The sequence below is a fragment of the Vicugna pacos genome, chromosome 34, assembly GCF_048564905.1.
Source record: "Vicugna pacos chromosome 34, VicPac4, whole genome shotgun sequence".
In the NCBI taxonomy this organism is placed as follows: domain Eukaryota; kingdom Metazoa; phylum Chordata; class Mammalia; order Artiodactyla; family Camelidae; genus Vicugna; species Vicugna pacos.
In genome coordinates, this window is record NC_133020.1 from 6,432,046 (window position 1) to 6,444,871 (window position 12,826).

The window sequence follows — 12,826 nt, forward strand, 5'->3', positions numbered from 1 at the left end:
TCCCTAGATGGCTCAATTGCAAGTAATCTTTACATAGTCCTTATATTATAAACACTGAATGCCATCTAACCAAAAATTACAGTAAAGTCATACCAGTATGATGGGGAAGGGGCCATGGGAGGAAGGTATGAGGCTATACGTGAGCTAAATCCTCAATTGGTAATATTAAACACTTCTATTAAAGATCAAAAAATAACAGTATAAGCAGGTTATTTAGATATACAGAAGTAAATTCTAGAAGCTCTAAGAAAATGTGTGTCTCTGGGGAACTGGAATTAAATAGGGAGAGTGTTAAATAGGGAGACTTAAGTAGGGAGAGTGAAAGATTAAAATCTTTTTTAAAGGAATACCACTTATTAAGTCTTTTTAAAGTTTTAATTCTTGCTTTTATTATGTGAAATCTCAATGCAGAGAATTAGGTTAACTTATTTTCAAATCTCTTCATTGGAGGTAATCACTGTGTATCACGTATCTAATCCTTGTGTCTGTTTCGCCTTCTGTTTCTTAGCGATTCTGGGCAATGTTACACAATTATCTATGTCAATAAAAATGTAATTTAAATTTAGGTGCCATTTTCCACCTTCACTCAAATTTAACGTCTATTCAGAAGGTATTCGCAGCAATTTAGTTGACAAATTCTTACCCTAAATAGCTCAAAAATTGCTGTCATCATTATAGTTATTCATTTTATAATTATTTATCTGTGGTAAATGGTCCTTGCATTCGCCCCTAAAATATGACACAACATTTTCAAAGGGTGTTCCTCTATCATTTTTGCCTAAGCCACAGAATGATTATTAAAAGGCACTTAAATAATAATCTGATTGAAGGTTTAATTAACCACTTGGTTTCTTAAATGAGTTTTGGAGATGTGCCATGGTTTTAAATTGGTACTTCAGACTGAGCTGTGACTTGCTTTTAAAGACTGTATAAATTCTAGCACATCGCAAGCACTTGAAAATGAGTGAAGCAATCGACTTAGGTTCTGATATTAACCAGATTTGAATTTTGGAGTCTGTCGCCACAAATTGTGTGATTTTATTTGTAAGTTCTGAAAACTCCAACAGTTACTCAAAATGAAAAAACACAGGCTTCCCTCTGTAATCTTGGCCAAATCACTTAATCTGAAAAAGATGTCGTTTTCTTCTTCTTGAAAATAAGAATAATAACTTCACATTACTCTCTTTGATACTGTTGGCCTCACAGAGTGAAAGTTTATAGAATACTGAGGGCAGAAAGTTTCCTTCCCTTCCCTACTTCTGTTTGAAGGCATCACAAATCAAGAATCAGAGAACAGTCTCCTCCAGACATTTATCTACAAAGGGAAAAATAGTAATGTTATACTGGAGAAACCCAGTAAGAAGACAGGTCAACATTATGTATCCCCTGAAATGAGACACAGAAAAAGATATAAGATCATTTCCAGGGTATTCTTGCCAAAAATGCAGAATCTCCATTTAATCTTAAGAGAAACCCAAATGAGAAGCATTCTCCAAACTAATTGGCCAGTACTTATCGGCAACATCAAGGTCATTGAAGACAAGGAAAGACTGAGTTGTCACTGATTGGAGAAGACTAGAGAGAACTAAATTCAGTGTGGAATCCTGGAATAAACCAGGGGCTTTAGGGGGAAAACTGGTGAAATTTGAATAAGTTTAGTTAATACTATTGAAACAAAGATAGATTACTAGTTTTGATACTTACACAAGGGTTATGTAAGTATTAACATTCGGGGAAGCCAGGTGAAGGGTATACAGGAACTCCTCTTATATTTGCAACTTTTAGAAATATTAGTTCCAAATAAAAAGATTAAAAAGAAGTATCAGAGAACAAATTCTTAACTTTTTTTTTTAATGGAAAAGGAGGAAACAAGATATCAATTGCTATGGACTGAATTTACTACCAAAATTCCTATGTTGAAGCTCTAACCCCCTATGGCATTTGGAGATGGCAGAGTCTGAGCGGTAGAGTTAAATGAGGTCATGAAGGTGGGCCCTAATCTGACAGGATTAGTGTCCTTAGAGGAAGAGCGAGCTCTCTCTCTCTCCACCCCTTCCTGCTCTCTCCCCCTCTCCCCCCTTCCCTGTCTCCACCACCCCTGCCCTCAAGCATGCACAAAAAAGAGGTCACAGCAAGGTGATAGCCATCTATAAGCCAGGAAGAGAGTTCTCATCAGAACCCAACCATACTGACACACTGATCATGGCCTTCAAGCCTCCAGAACTGTGACAAAATAAATCTCTATTGTTTAAATCACCCAGTCTGTGGAATTTTGTTATGGCAGCTGGAGCTGACTAACACACCAATTAAGCTATTAATTGGTGATTGATATAACAAACCACCTTTCACTGGGGTTCAAATCCAAAACAATGTTCTATATGTCTCAGTTATTTCCTAAGGTTTTTATCCTTTTATTGAATGTAGCTATGTTCCTATTAAATAATGGATACTTATTTGGCTCTAAATTATCACTCTTAGGTCCATCCTTGATTGACAATTGGCTGTTTTTCTCAATTTGTCCCCCAATCCGTTCTCCATCCTACTCTGTGCCCTAGATTGGTGACCTCTGTGGTAGGAAACTCCTCGCCCTGATCCCAGCCCCTCGCCCTCTGATTTCTGGTTGGAGTGTTGATTCTTCCTGCTTATGCCTCTGCTCACCCCCTTCCGGCAGTGGCTGGTCCTGCAACAACTGTAGCTCCCACTGGCGGCCACTTCCAAGGTCACCACTCTCACCATCTCTGATAACACCCTTTCCTCTCCCGCCCTTCAGCTCTATGAAGGTAATGGCATCCTGCTGTTACCAACCCCTGGGCGCCTTAACGTTGCTTGTTGGGTCCCTGAGTCCTTTAATCCACCTACACCTCTGTAAATAATCCTTTTAATAAACAGATCTGTTTAAACAATTCAACCGTTACACAGGATGAGTAAGTTCTAGAGATCTTATGGACGGCAAGGTGGCTATACTTAATAATACTGTATTACAGACTTGAAATTTGCTAAGAGAATTGATCTTGTGTTCTCACCACACACAAAAGTCACAGCTACATGAGGTGATAGATGTGTGAACTGGCTTGACTGTGGCAATCATTTCACAGTGTACATGTATATCAAAACATCACATTGTACACCTTAGATATCTACAGTTTTTATTAGTCATTTATACGTCAGTAATGCTGGAGGAAAAAATGCCAGCTGAGTGTGCTGTCCCTTTCCTGGCAGGATTATAGCCGATGCAGCTATGTTACTCAGAATCATGGGGGGAATTTAATAGGCTTTCTCTCTTCCTCTCCCCTCTCTTCTCCTCCCCTCCCCTCCCCTCCTTTTCTCTTCTCCTGTCTTCTCTTCTCTTTCCTCAAAGAGTCACAAGTACTCTTAACACCTTTGGATTCAAGTTGCATAAAACAACATCATCAATTGCACTCACTACACTATAAACAAGACTGTTTACTGTTATTATTATACAAGTGATTTTGAGATGATCTTTTATGGAAATTTGAAGCTTCTCCTACATTAGACACTTCCCTAAAGCTCCGTAGGAGAAACATCCAGTTCTAGTGACAATTTCAGCTCCAAAACACAGCAGAAATGAAAATACCTACTGAAAAAAAAATGAAAATATCTACCTAATCACAGGGCTGTATAGCCTAATGGTTGACAATCCAGGCTGAGATATGTACAGACTTGGGTTCATATCCTAGTCCCAGGATAAGTTCATTAGTGTCCTCTTTTTTCTTTTTTTAGATTCCACGTATGAGATATCATATGGTATTTTTCTTTCTCTTTCTGGCTTACTTCACTTAGAATGACGAGCTCCAGGTCGATCCATATTGCTGCAAGTGACATTATTTTATTCTTTCTTATGACTGAGTAGTATTCCATTGTATAAATATACCATAGCTTCTTTATCTAGTCATCTGTCAATGGACATTTAGGTTGTTTCCATGTCTTGGCTATTGTAAATAGTGCTGCTATGAACATTGGGGTGCATGGATCTTTTCGAATTAAGAATTCCCTCTGGATATATACACAGGAGTGGGATTGCTGGATCATATGGTAAGTAAGTCTAGTTTTAGTTTTTTGAGGACTCTCTATACTGTTTTCCATAATGGCTCCCTTTTCTCCACACCCTCCCCAGCAATTATCATTTGTGGGCTTTTTAATGATGGCCATCCTGACTGGCGTGAGATGATAACCTCATTGTAGTTTTGATTTGCATTTCTCCAATAATTAGCAATATTGGGCATTTTTTTCTTGTGACCATTTGTATGTCTTCATTGGAGAATTGCTTGTTTACATCTTCTGCCCATTTTTGTTTTTCCACTTTTATTTATTTATTTATTTATATTGAAGTAGAGTTCGTTTACAATGTGTCCATTTCTGGTGTACAGCATAATTCTTCAGTCATTCATGAACATACATATATTCATTTTCATATTCTTCCCATTTTTGGATTGGGTTGTTTGTTTTTTTGTCATTAAGTTGCATGAGCTGTTTATATATTCTGGAAATTAAACCTCTGTCAGTCACATCATTTGCAAATATTTTTTCCCATTCTGTAGGTTGTCATTTTGTTTCGCTTATGGTTTCCTTTGCTGTGCAAAAGCTTATAAGTTTAATTAGGTCCCATGTGTTTATTTTTGCTTTTATTTCTATTGCCTGGGTAGACTGCCCTGGGAGAACATGCTAAGATTTATGTCTGAAAATATTTTCAGTATTCATTTTCCACTTTTAGAAATGGCTTGAGGTGTGGTGACCATATGACCATCTATGTGAAAAAGATGTGGTTAGGAGGGGAAGGTAATAGCTCAGTGGTAGATCATGCTATAAGTCTATTTAAAAAAGAAAAGAAAAGAAAAAAGAATGCACCACAGGAGACCCGTGGCGTGTGGGGCCAGGAGACCATGTGAGCTAAAAATTTTAAAAAAAATTTAATTAAAAAATAAAAAAAGATGTGGTTCCCACACCAATAACTGGGAAAACAGAGCCTGACTCACAGAGCAGCTGGAACACTTGACTTCTGTCAGTGCGCTGGATTGTTTACCCCAAGCTTACACAAAAACAGTCTCTAGCCTGAGGTTTCTCTACATACATTTTTCTGCATAATAATGGACTCTTTCCATTTCTGCCTCTGCAACTGAGAGAGAATTGAGAACCACAGAATAATTCGTGATCATTATCTGTATGTTCCTATGAAGAGTGGTAAAGTGCTTATTGTGAGGAACGCATCTGACATGCTCATATTAGCATTTACAGCAGGAGACGTGCACCTCCCTTATCGCTTCATTTGTGGTTTACCAGTTATCCTCTGACCTAGTGACTCAGAGTTGTACCAGCAGCCCACCTCTGACTATAGCTCCTTCCTCCTCAAGATGAGCAGCTCTTAAAAACGAGGACCGATGGAAATAGCAGTCAAGATGTGCAGTTTTCAATTTAGACGGTTACTTGGGACTTTTTAAAATCTGTTTTCATATGAGGATATTAATAAGAACAACCAAAACATGAATTAGTAAAAGAAATGTAACACTGAAAAAACTTAAAGGAACAGGAAAATGCTGTATAAGTACAGTAAATACACAGATACTACAATAAAATGACAGTCTATACTGAAGAGGTGATAATCAAAAAGGCAGCGATTATAAGTGCATTTATGCTTGGCCTGGGACATCAGAAACACTAATTAAGACAGAAGGAAACAAGCTGAGAAGCAAAAAGCTGGTGCAGGATAAATTGCAAATAGTCTTGTGTTCAAATCAGTCCATTTTAATGACTCATTTGACACAGCACTAAAATTATTGGAAAAAGTATTTTGATGATTAAAGCAGCATTTTTATTCTTACTTTGGTATCTGTTTATGCAGAGAATAATGACTATAAAACAAGTCTATATTCTGTTTTAAAATTGGTTTTAAAGAATAAACTGGTATGTATTCCTATAGAAATGAGAATAATGTTTAAGGTAATATTCACAACTGAATGATCCTACTTGATCATCAGTAGTAATTAAAATGGCTAGAATTACAAAGTGACTTACAAAGAGATGCTGGTGAAAAATATCCTAACGTTCACCTTGCCAGCTTTGCAATGAGCATACTCCCAAGTATTTTGACTTTTCAGGCGCGCTGCCCATAAACCATTGGCAGCAGAGGGCGCTCTTCTGTTAAAATCCGAAGTTCTTTTTAAAAAGCTTTTAAAGCTGCATATTCGCTAGCATCCAAGTAACAGTAGTTAAAAGTATTAGCGTCAGTTAACAAGAGTCCGTATAAGCAAGTTTTATTTAGGGGAAAAGGACATCGAAGTAGAACATTTATGAAATGTAATTTACTGAGACCTTTAATTTTTAGCAATGCTAGTCTTCCAAATTAATGTACTTGTCTGATTCATTCCATTAATATTTTCTGTTGACCAACTAGGTGTAAGATACCAGCATATATACTACTAGCGTCACCCCTGGTATTGGAAAGGCTTGGGACCTTAGCATGTGCTGTGTGCGCTATACGAGCAGGACATTCTAAAACAAAGTAAAAAAATTAAAAGACATCGTACTTAATGCATTCAAAAGTAAGGCATTCACTATGTTTGGAACAAACAGCAGATACAGTCCCTGTTCTAAGTTTACATCTTAAAGAGATCAACGATTTTGTAGCATCTGGATATGAATATAAAACAATATCTGCATATTTATCTCCCGCGATCAGTGGCGTAACTCTGGGCCGAATCCTGCGTGCCAATGTGCTCCGCAACGTCGGTCTGCTTCCCGAATCCCAAAGCGTGGTCTTTTTCTCCTCCTCTGACCCTCTCCGCCACCACCCCTCTGCCCGGAGCGAACCAGCTCCGGTCAGGGCCAAGTTGCCCAATATCCTCCATCGCTACAAGAGATTCTCTTCCCCAAGAACCGCAATGGGTAAAGTTTCTGCATCGCCGACTCGTGCTGCCTAATTGGTCCTTTTTGAGAAACAAACAAAACAAAAAACAAAAAAAAACCTAGCTCTCGGCCAGGAGGAATCATACACCTTGCATTTTCAGAACACTCCTTGTTTCGTTTTCAAGCTAATTAAGTCTTACTAGTAGTGACCATGCAAAAGCCTTTTTTGAACACCCCAAGTCTCAAGTCATTGGACAGGGCTCTAGCTGCGTGTCCAGGTCTCACGTGGTGCCTCCGCGGGCCACCCAGAGCGTGTGCTCGGGTGAAACCCTTAAAACTTTCTTTTTCTGTGGACAGCAAAAAGACCCAGTCCTAAGTGCGTCGGCCCTAGGCTAGCCAAAACTGATCCATCTGGGAGGCAGTCGGCATCCCGGAAGGCCGCCGCATGACTCAAGACTCGAAAGGTTCCCGAGTTCAAGCGACTCTGGACGCCGCCGCCGCCGCTTCGCGCTCGTCGCCCGGCCGCCCGGCCGCCACCCTGCTGTCCCAGCCCGCCGACCCGCGCGGCCCCGCGCGCGCGCTGAGGGGGAGGGGCGCGCTCGGCAGAGGTCGCCGCCCGGTTGAGCAATCGGGCTATGCAAATAAGCGGGGTTACGACAGCCAATCGGAGGCCGGCTCTGCTGTGACGCGCGCGCCGAGAGCCCGTAGTATTTATAGATCGTATTTAAAGAGCCCTTGGGAGTCTCCCCGGGCTCGGCTGGGCGGTGGCGGCGGCGGCGGTGGCTGCGGGGCTGCGTTAGCCCGGCGCGCGTGAGGTGGCGGGGCGGTCGCTGCCGGTCCCGTCCCTGTGGGGGTGTGGGGCGTGGAGGAGCGTCCGAGCACGTTCCATAGTAGTTTTTACCCACTTCCCAGTTCGGTCTCTGGAGAGGGGGAGGAAATGCTGCAGCTTCGACAATAGTTTTGCTTAGAACAAAGCCAGGGATTTGGAATCGGAGGCTGGGGGTGGCGGGTGAGGATTCGGGGTGGGGGGCGGCCAAGGTTTGAACCGACCCCGCCCCGGCCCCACATTTGAGCCGCAAACCGATGCCGTTTCCTGGGGCTGGGCTGTGTGTAGAGGCGGCCTTCCTGGGGGGAGGGGAGAACAATACCGCCTGAAAAGCCACAAGTCGTGGAATTTGGGGGCGGGGTGTATTCGCGGAAAATAAATTGCAAGATAGAGCCAGTGGTTATCTTGGCGTTCAGTCGATTGATCTTCAGACTTCCCAGCCAGCGAGCTGCACACTGCAGTGCGAAAGCAGGAAACGCATTACGTCAGAAGAGACAAGAGACCCAAATTGCAACGGTTGCATCTGCAGGGCTGGCTCTTTCTCCTCGGAGAGGTTCCGCGGGGCTCGGGCCCTGGGTGCTTGCCCGGGCGCGGCGCTGCGCGCTTTCACGCAAAGGGCCAGGAGCTGGCGGCAGCCGGGGGACCCCTGAGCTCCAGCCCCGGGCCGCCGCACGTCGCCCTCCCCGGCAGGCTCATTTAGAGCCACAACAAATTCCTTTTAAAGATAGCCCCGCGCTTAGCTGGATGTCCTAAATTCCAGGAAGGAGGGGGTGAGGAACCGCACCAAGTGTCACTGCCGTCCTGAGTTTAGTGTGAGAAGGGAAGCAGGTGGCCAAGGGGGAGGAATCCCAGCTGTGTGCGGAGCTGGACCGGTTTTCCACACCTTGTCAGTTACCTCGTTTCTCATTGTTGATGGACATGTCGCAAGAAACTTGTTCTCCGCCACGGACCTAGCTCCTGAGGCCTTGTCACTGCTGCTCAGAAATCACTTGAGGACGAACATGAAGCAGGAGAATAATTGTGAAGTAGTACATTCTGTCTCTTGGAAAACGTTAAGGAGTTTGATACTAGCCTCACCTGCTCCCTCGCTCAGCTGCTCCCTGGCTCGGGGTCATTACAAAGTAATCTCAGTAACCGGTCCTCCCAGGCTCGAGGTCCACTCCACCCGTGAGCAAAGTTTTGCACAAAAACGGTGGTAACAAGGGCTAATGATGATGATTGGCCTGTGCTAGGCAGCATGCTGAGAGCTTTGGCAGACTTGTTTAATTCTTAAGATAGCTGTGTGAGGTGAGCACTATTACCCTCATTTTACAGATAAGGAAACAGATTCGGAGAATCGATGTGTTCTCCCTGGGTGGGAACCAGGCACTACCTGTGGGGGCGGGGAGATTACTTTGATCAGGGGACTTTCCAGGCTCACCTCAAGTCATACCAGGAAGGCAAGATTTTTCATTCATCCCTGCTGTCAACTACAGTAAACCTAGTCCTAGTTAAACAGGGTGGGTGTCAGGGGTCATGCTTAATCCTCTAGAGCAAGAGAAACTGCTCTGGAACACCTGAATTATTTAAGCCAATTTTCTCATTGCCCTGAGTTTGATACGGTATCTTAAAAAGTCATTTAATGATTAAATTTCATATAGCCCTTCATTCCTAGCTCAGGCCATTGGATAATGCCAGACAGAACCTGTTCTCGTTAAACATGTAGGGAACCTAAAGGAACTGAGTGAGTTCCCGTGTAAGTTAGGAGTGGAGCCATGTTCAGAATTAGCTGTTAGCCTAGGTCAAGGTCGGGTGAGTCCTGTTTTTGCTTTTCCTTTTGGTTGTCTTATCCCTCATCACTGTCATCTAGGCAGGAGAGAGCTAGGGAAGGGAAACTGGTCTGTGACTGGTGTCTGGAAAGGGAAATTCAAATGAGGACAAGTTCAGGGGGAGGAGGTTATTCCTGTGTGCATCATTACAATTTTATGTAATAGAAACAAGTGATTTGAAAGCCAGGCGCCCGATAGAAGTTGAAGGCCAGTTGTGCCCCATCCCAGCTGGAAGGCCTTAGACCAGCTGTGGAGGGTGAGACCCAGTTTCCTCATCTGTGAAGTGGCATCCTTGCCCCTGACATTCCCCTCTGCTGTCACCTCTGCCTCCTCTAGTCTTCTGCAGGCTGGTGTTTCTCAAAGTTCTCTCCTAGGGCCAGTCTCTTCAACACGCTCTCCTGGATGATTTTACCCAGGTCATGGCCCTTTTTACTGTTTGAAGTCTTTGTCCCTTGCCCAGGTCTCTTTCCTGAGCTCCAGATCTGTATACAGAACATCCCCACATGGACACCTCAAATTAAATGTTCCAAACTGAACTGCTCATTATCTGTTTCCCAGGCGCCTATGACAAAAAGTAGGCCCTGCCTCTGCACATCCCCACCCAGTTATTCAAGCCAAAGTCTGGCTAATTCCCCTTTCCCTGATTGTGTTGGTTATACAATCAATGAATGGTCATCTCCTAGGTCAGGTTGTTAGCTGCCTTCTGGCTACCAGCCCCTAAAACCTCCACCGTGCAGCCGGAACCCCTCCCTTGGTCCTCTTTAGTGGCTCCCATTGCACTCAAAGTGAAGTATGGCACGGGTTTCAGAGCCACTCAAGATCGTGCTCAGATAGGTCTCTAGCTGCTCCCCTCGATGTACTCCACCTTTCAGCCATTCTTAAATTCTTTCAATTCTTCTAATGGTGCCAGATTCTTTTGTTGTTTCCCTGAGCTTCAGCAGAGGCTGTTCTGAAAATGCTGCCGCACTGTGTCATCTCATCCCCGTGCCCGTTCTCCCGTGCCCGTTCTTCTGACAAAAAGCTCCTACTCTTTCAGTTCTCGTCTGTCACTTCCTCCAGAAAGCTCTGACCTCCACCCAACTCCACGGGTGCACAAAGAACTGTGCTTTCCCATCACAGTGCCGATGCACTGTATCCTGAGTGTCTTTTAACTGTGCTGAATCTAAGTCCTTCTTTAGGTAGTGGGGGAGTGCATCAGAATCACTCAGGGTGCTTTGTCCTCTTGCACCTCAAAACCCCACCCACCCCTCACCATTCCCAGTCTGCCATGAGTGTGTGGTAACAATCAGGACTCAATGAGCCCGTGCTACTAATGACGTGCTGTGTCCCTGGGGGTGTTACGGGAAGAAAGGTTGAGAACTGCTGCAGTTCCACAAGGAAGGGGTTGTTCTGTCCCTCGTGCCTGGCCCAGCGGAAGGCACAGAGTAGGAGACAGTCAGGAATATGTGTAAGATTGACTGGAGACGAAAGGCTTAAGTCAAAATGTACATTAAGTCCCCAGGACAGAAAAGGCATGGGGTAAACCTGGACTGTCTTTCCCTCCACTTGCTGAAATGGAGCGTCGTGCCTGCCATCCTTGTCATCCTTTATCCTGCAGGTAAGTGAAAGTGAAAGATATTTACAGCAGGTTCCTTCAGGCCTGCCGCTTCACTACAGCTGTGTTTAAAAAAAAACACCTTACGAAGCCTGTGCCTGATTTTTCACTGACACTGTTGTTAGTGAGCAAACTGCCTCACATTTGTTTTTTCTCTGATGGTGTGTTTTTGTTGTGTTTTTTGTTTTGTTGCTGTTTTTTTCAAGGAGAAATATGTCTCCCCAGATCGTTTCTAGGGGGAAGCCATCTTCAGAAGAGGAACTTTATTCAGGTTGTCTCTGAAAAAGTGGGACTGAATCCCGGGAGGAGTCAAGACTGGAGGTGGAAAGGTGTAAGTTGGAGGCTAATGAGAGCTGAGTCTGGGCAGGGCTCTGCAGGCAGAGGGATGGCTGCGAGGCATTAATGGCCTGGACTAGTTCGGCCCAAAAGAAAACAAGATGCAGATGGCTTTGGAGTCGGGGCTGGATTTGAATTTGGCTCTGTGGCCTTGGTTAATGGTATAGCTTTTCTGGGTCTGTCCTTGGCTTCCTCCTCGGTAAAGTAGGGTTCCATTTGTCCACTGGTTTTGACAACCAGTGGGGTGTATTTTCAGAAATCTTGTGTAAGATGTAAATGTAAAATGCTATAGAAATGTAGGGTATTAGTAATATACTATGTAATTATAAATATAAGTCATTAAGTTATGGACTGGAGGTCAATACATATTTATTGAGTATCATGTGGGTAGGTGATAGGGCACAAAGATGAATGAAAGAGAAAAGGAATTTATATTTATTGATCCTGCCAACTTTTATTCCAGGTATTTTATACTCATTATCTCTTCTAAGAGCACCAAGATTCTGCCCTCAAGAGGTTTATTTTCAGGAAAATGACACAGGTACATGTTAAAGTTCACATCAAGCAGCTATGAGAATGCCACATGGTCAGATGGGAGCACAGGTGATGGAGCTGTCAGAGAGGAAGGAGACATAAAGAAGTAATGACATTGATCCTTGGGTCTTGGAGAAGAAATAGAATAAGCAGATCCATCAGGAGGGGGAGGACACGTCCAGTGGAGGAGACAGCAGTGATAAAAGGATGGAGCTGGGAAGGTGCCAGTAAGTGAGGGGAAAGGTGAAAGGTGCACGGGGAAGTGGAGAGGGTGATGGCAGTGGGTGGAGATAAGGGTCAAAAGTGAGACCAGGTCTGATCCTGATCCTCTTTATATGTCATATACTAAGAAATAGGGATTTCATTCTATAGGTAGTGATGAGTCAGACTGCCAGGACATTTATTTTTTAGGAGAAAAGTGACACAGTTAGATTTGTCCCTTTTAGAAAGGTAACTGCATGGAAGCGAGACTGGGGACAAGGACTCAGGCAGGGAAGCGACTGTAGTAGTTCAAGCAAGTGGTCAAGAAAGCCTGGAACAGTGGTCTTCAAATTGCGGGTCACAACCTGTAAGTGGATCTTAAAATGATTTTAATGGGTTGCTCTTGTCTTTAGAAAAAATAGGCTTAAATGAAAAAAAATATTAGAGTCTAATGTAATGAGGATCAATGGTTCATAAAACTTCTGTCTGATTTACTTGTTTGTTATACATAAATTTTATGGACAGCTTGAATTTTTAATAAATTCACTTCAATAGACTTAAATCATCTTCAGCATGAACAAAGCGGATTTACTTAAAACTTAGCGTAAGTGTCTATGTTTTAATAGAGCCACCATCATTTTGGATACAAAGCATGACAGGGTTGAA

General features: G+C 43.3%; 1 long non-coding RNA gene across 1 annotated transcript in view; it reads left to right on the forward strand.

Annotated features, from left to right (window-relative positions):
- The first annotated feature begins 11,313 nt into the window (after window positions 1–11,313).
- The window catches only part of LOC116276851 (uncharacterized), a 32,072-nt gene continuing 30,559 nt past the window's right edge, over window positions 11,314–12,826 (forward strand). The window contains exons 1-2 of the long non-coding RNA XR_012066899.1: window positions 11,314–11,420; window positions 11,889–11,966. This is a non-coding gene — a long non-coding RNA (uncharacterized lncRNA). The remainder of the gene's footprint in view (window positions 11,421–11,888; window positions 11,967–12,826) is intronic.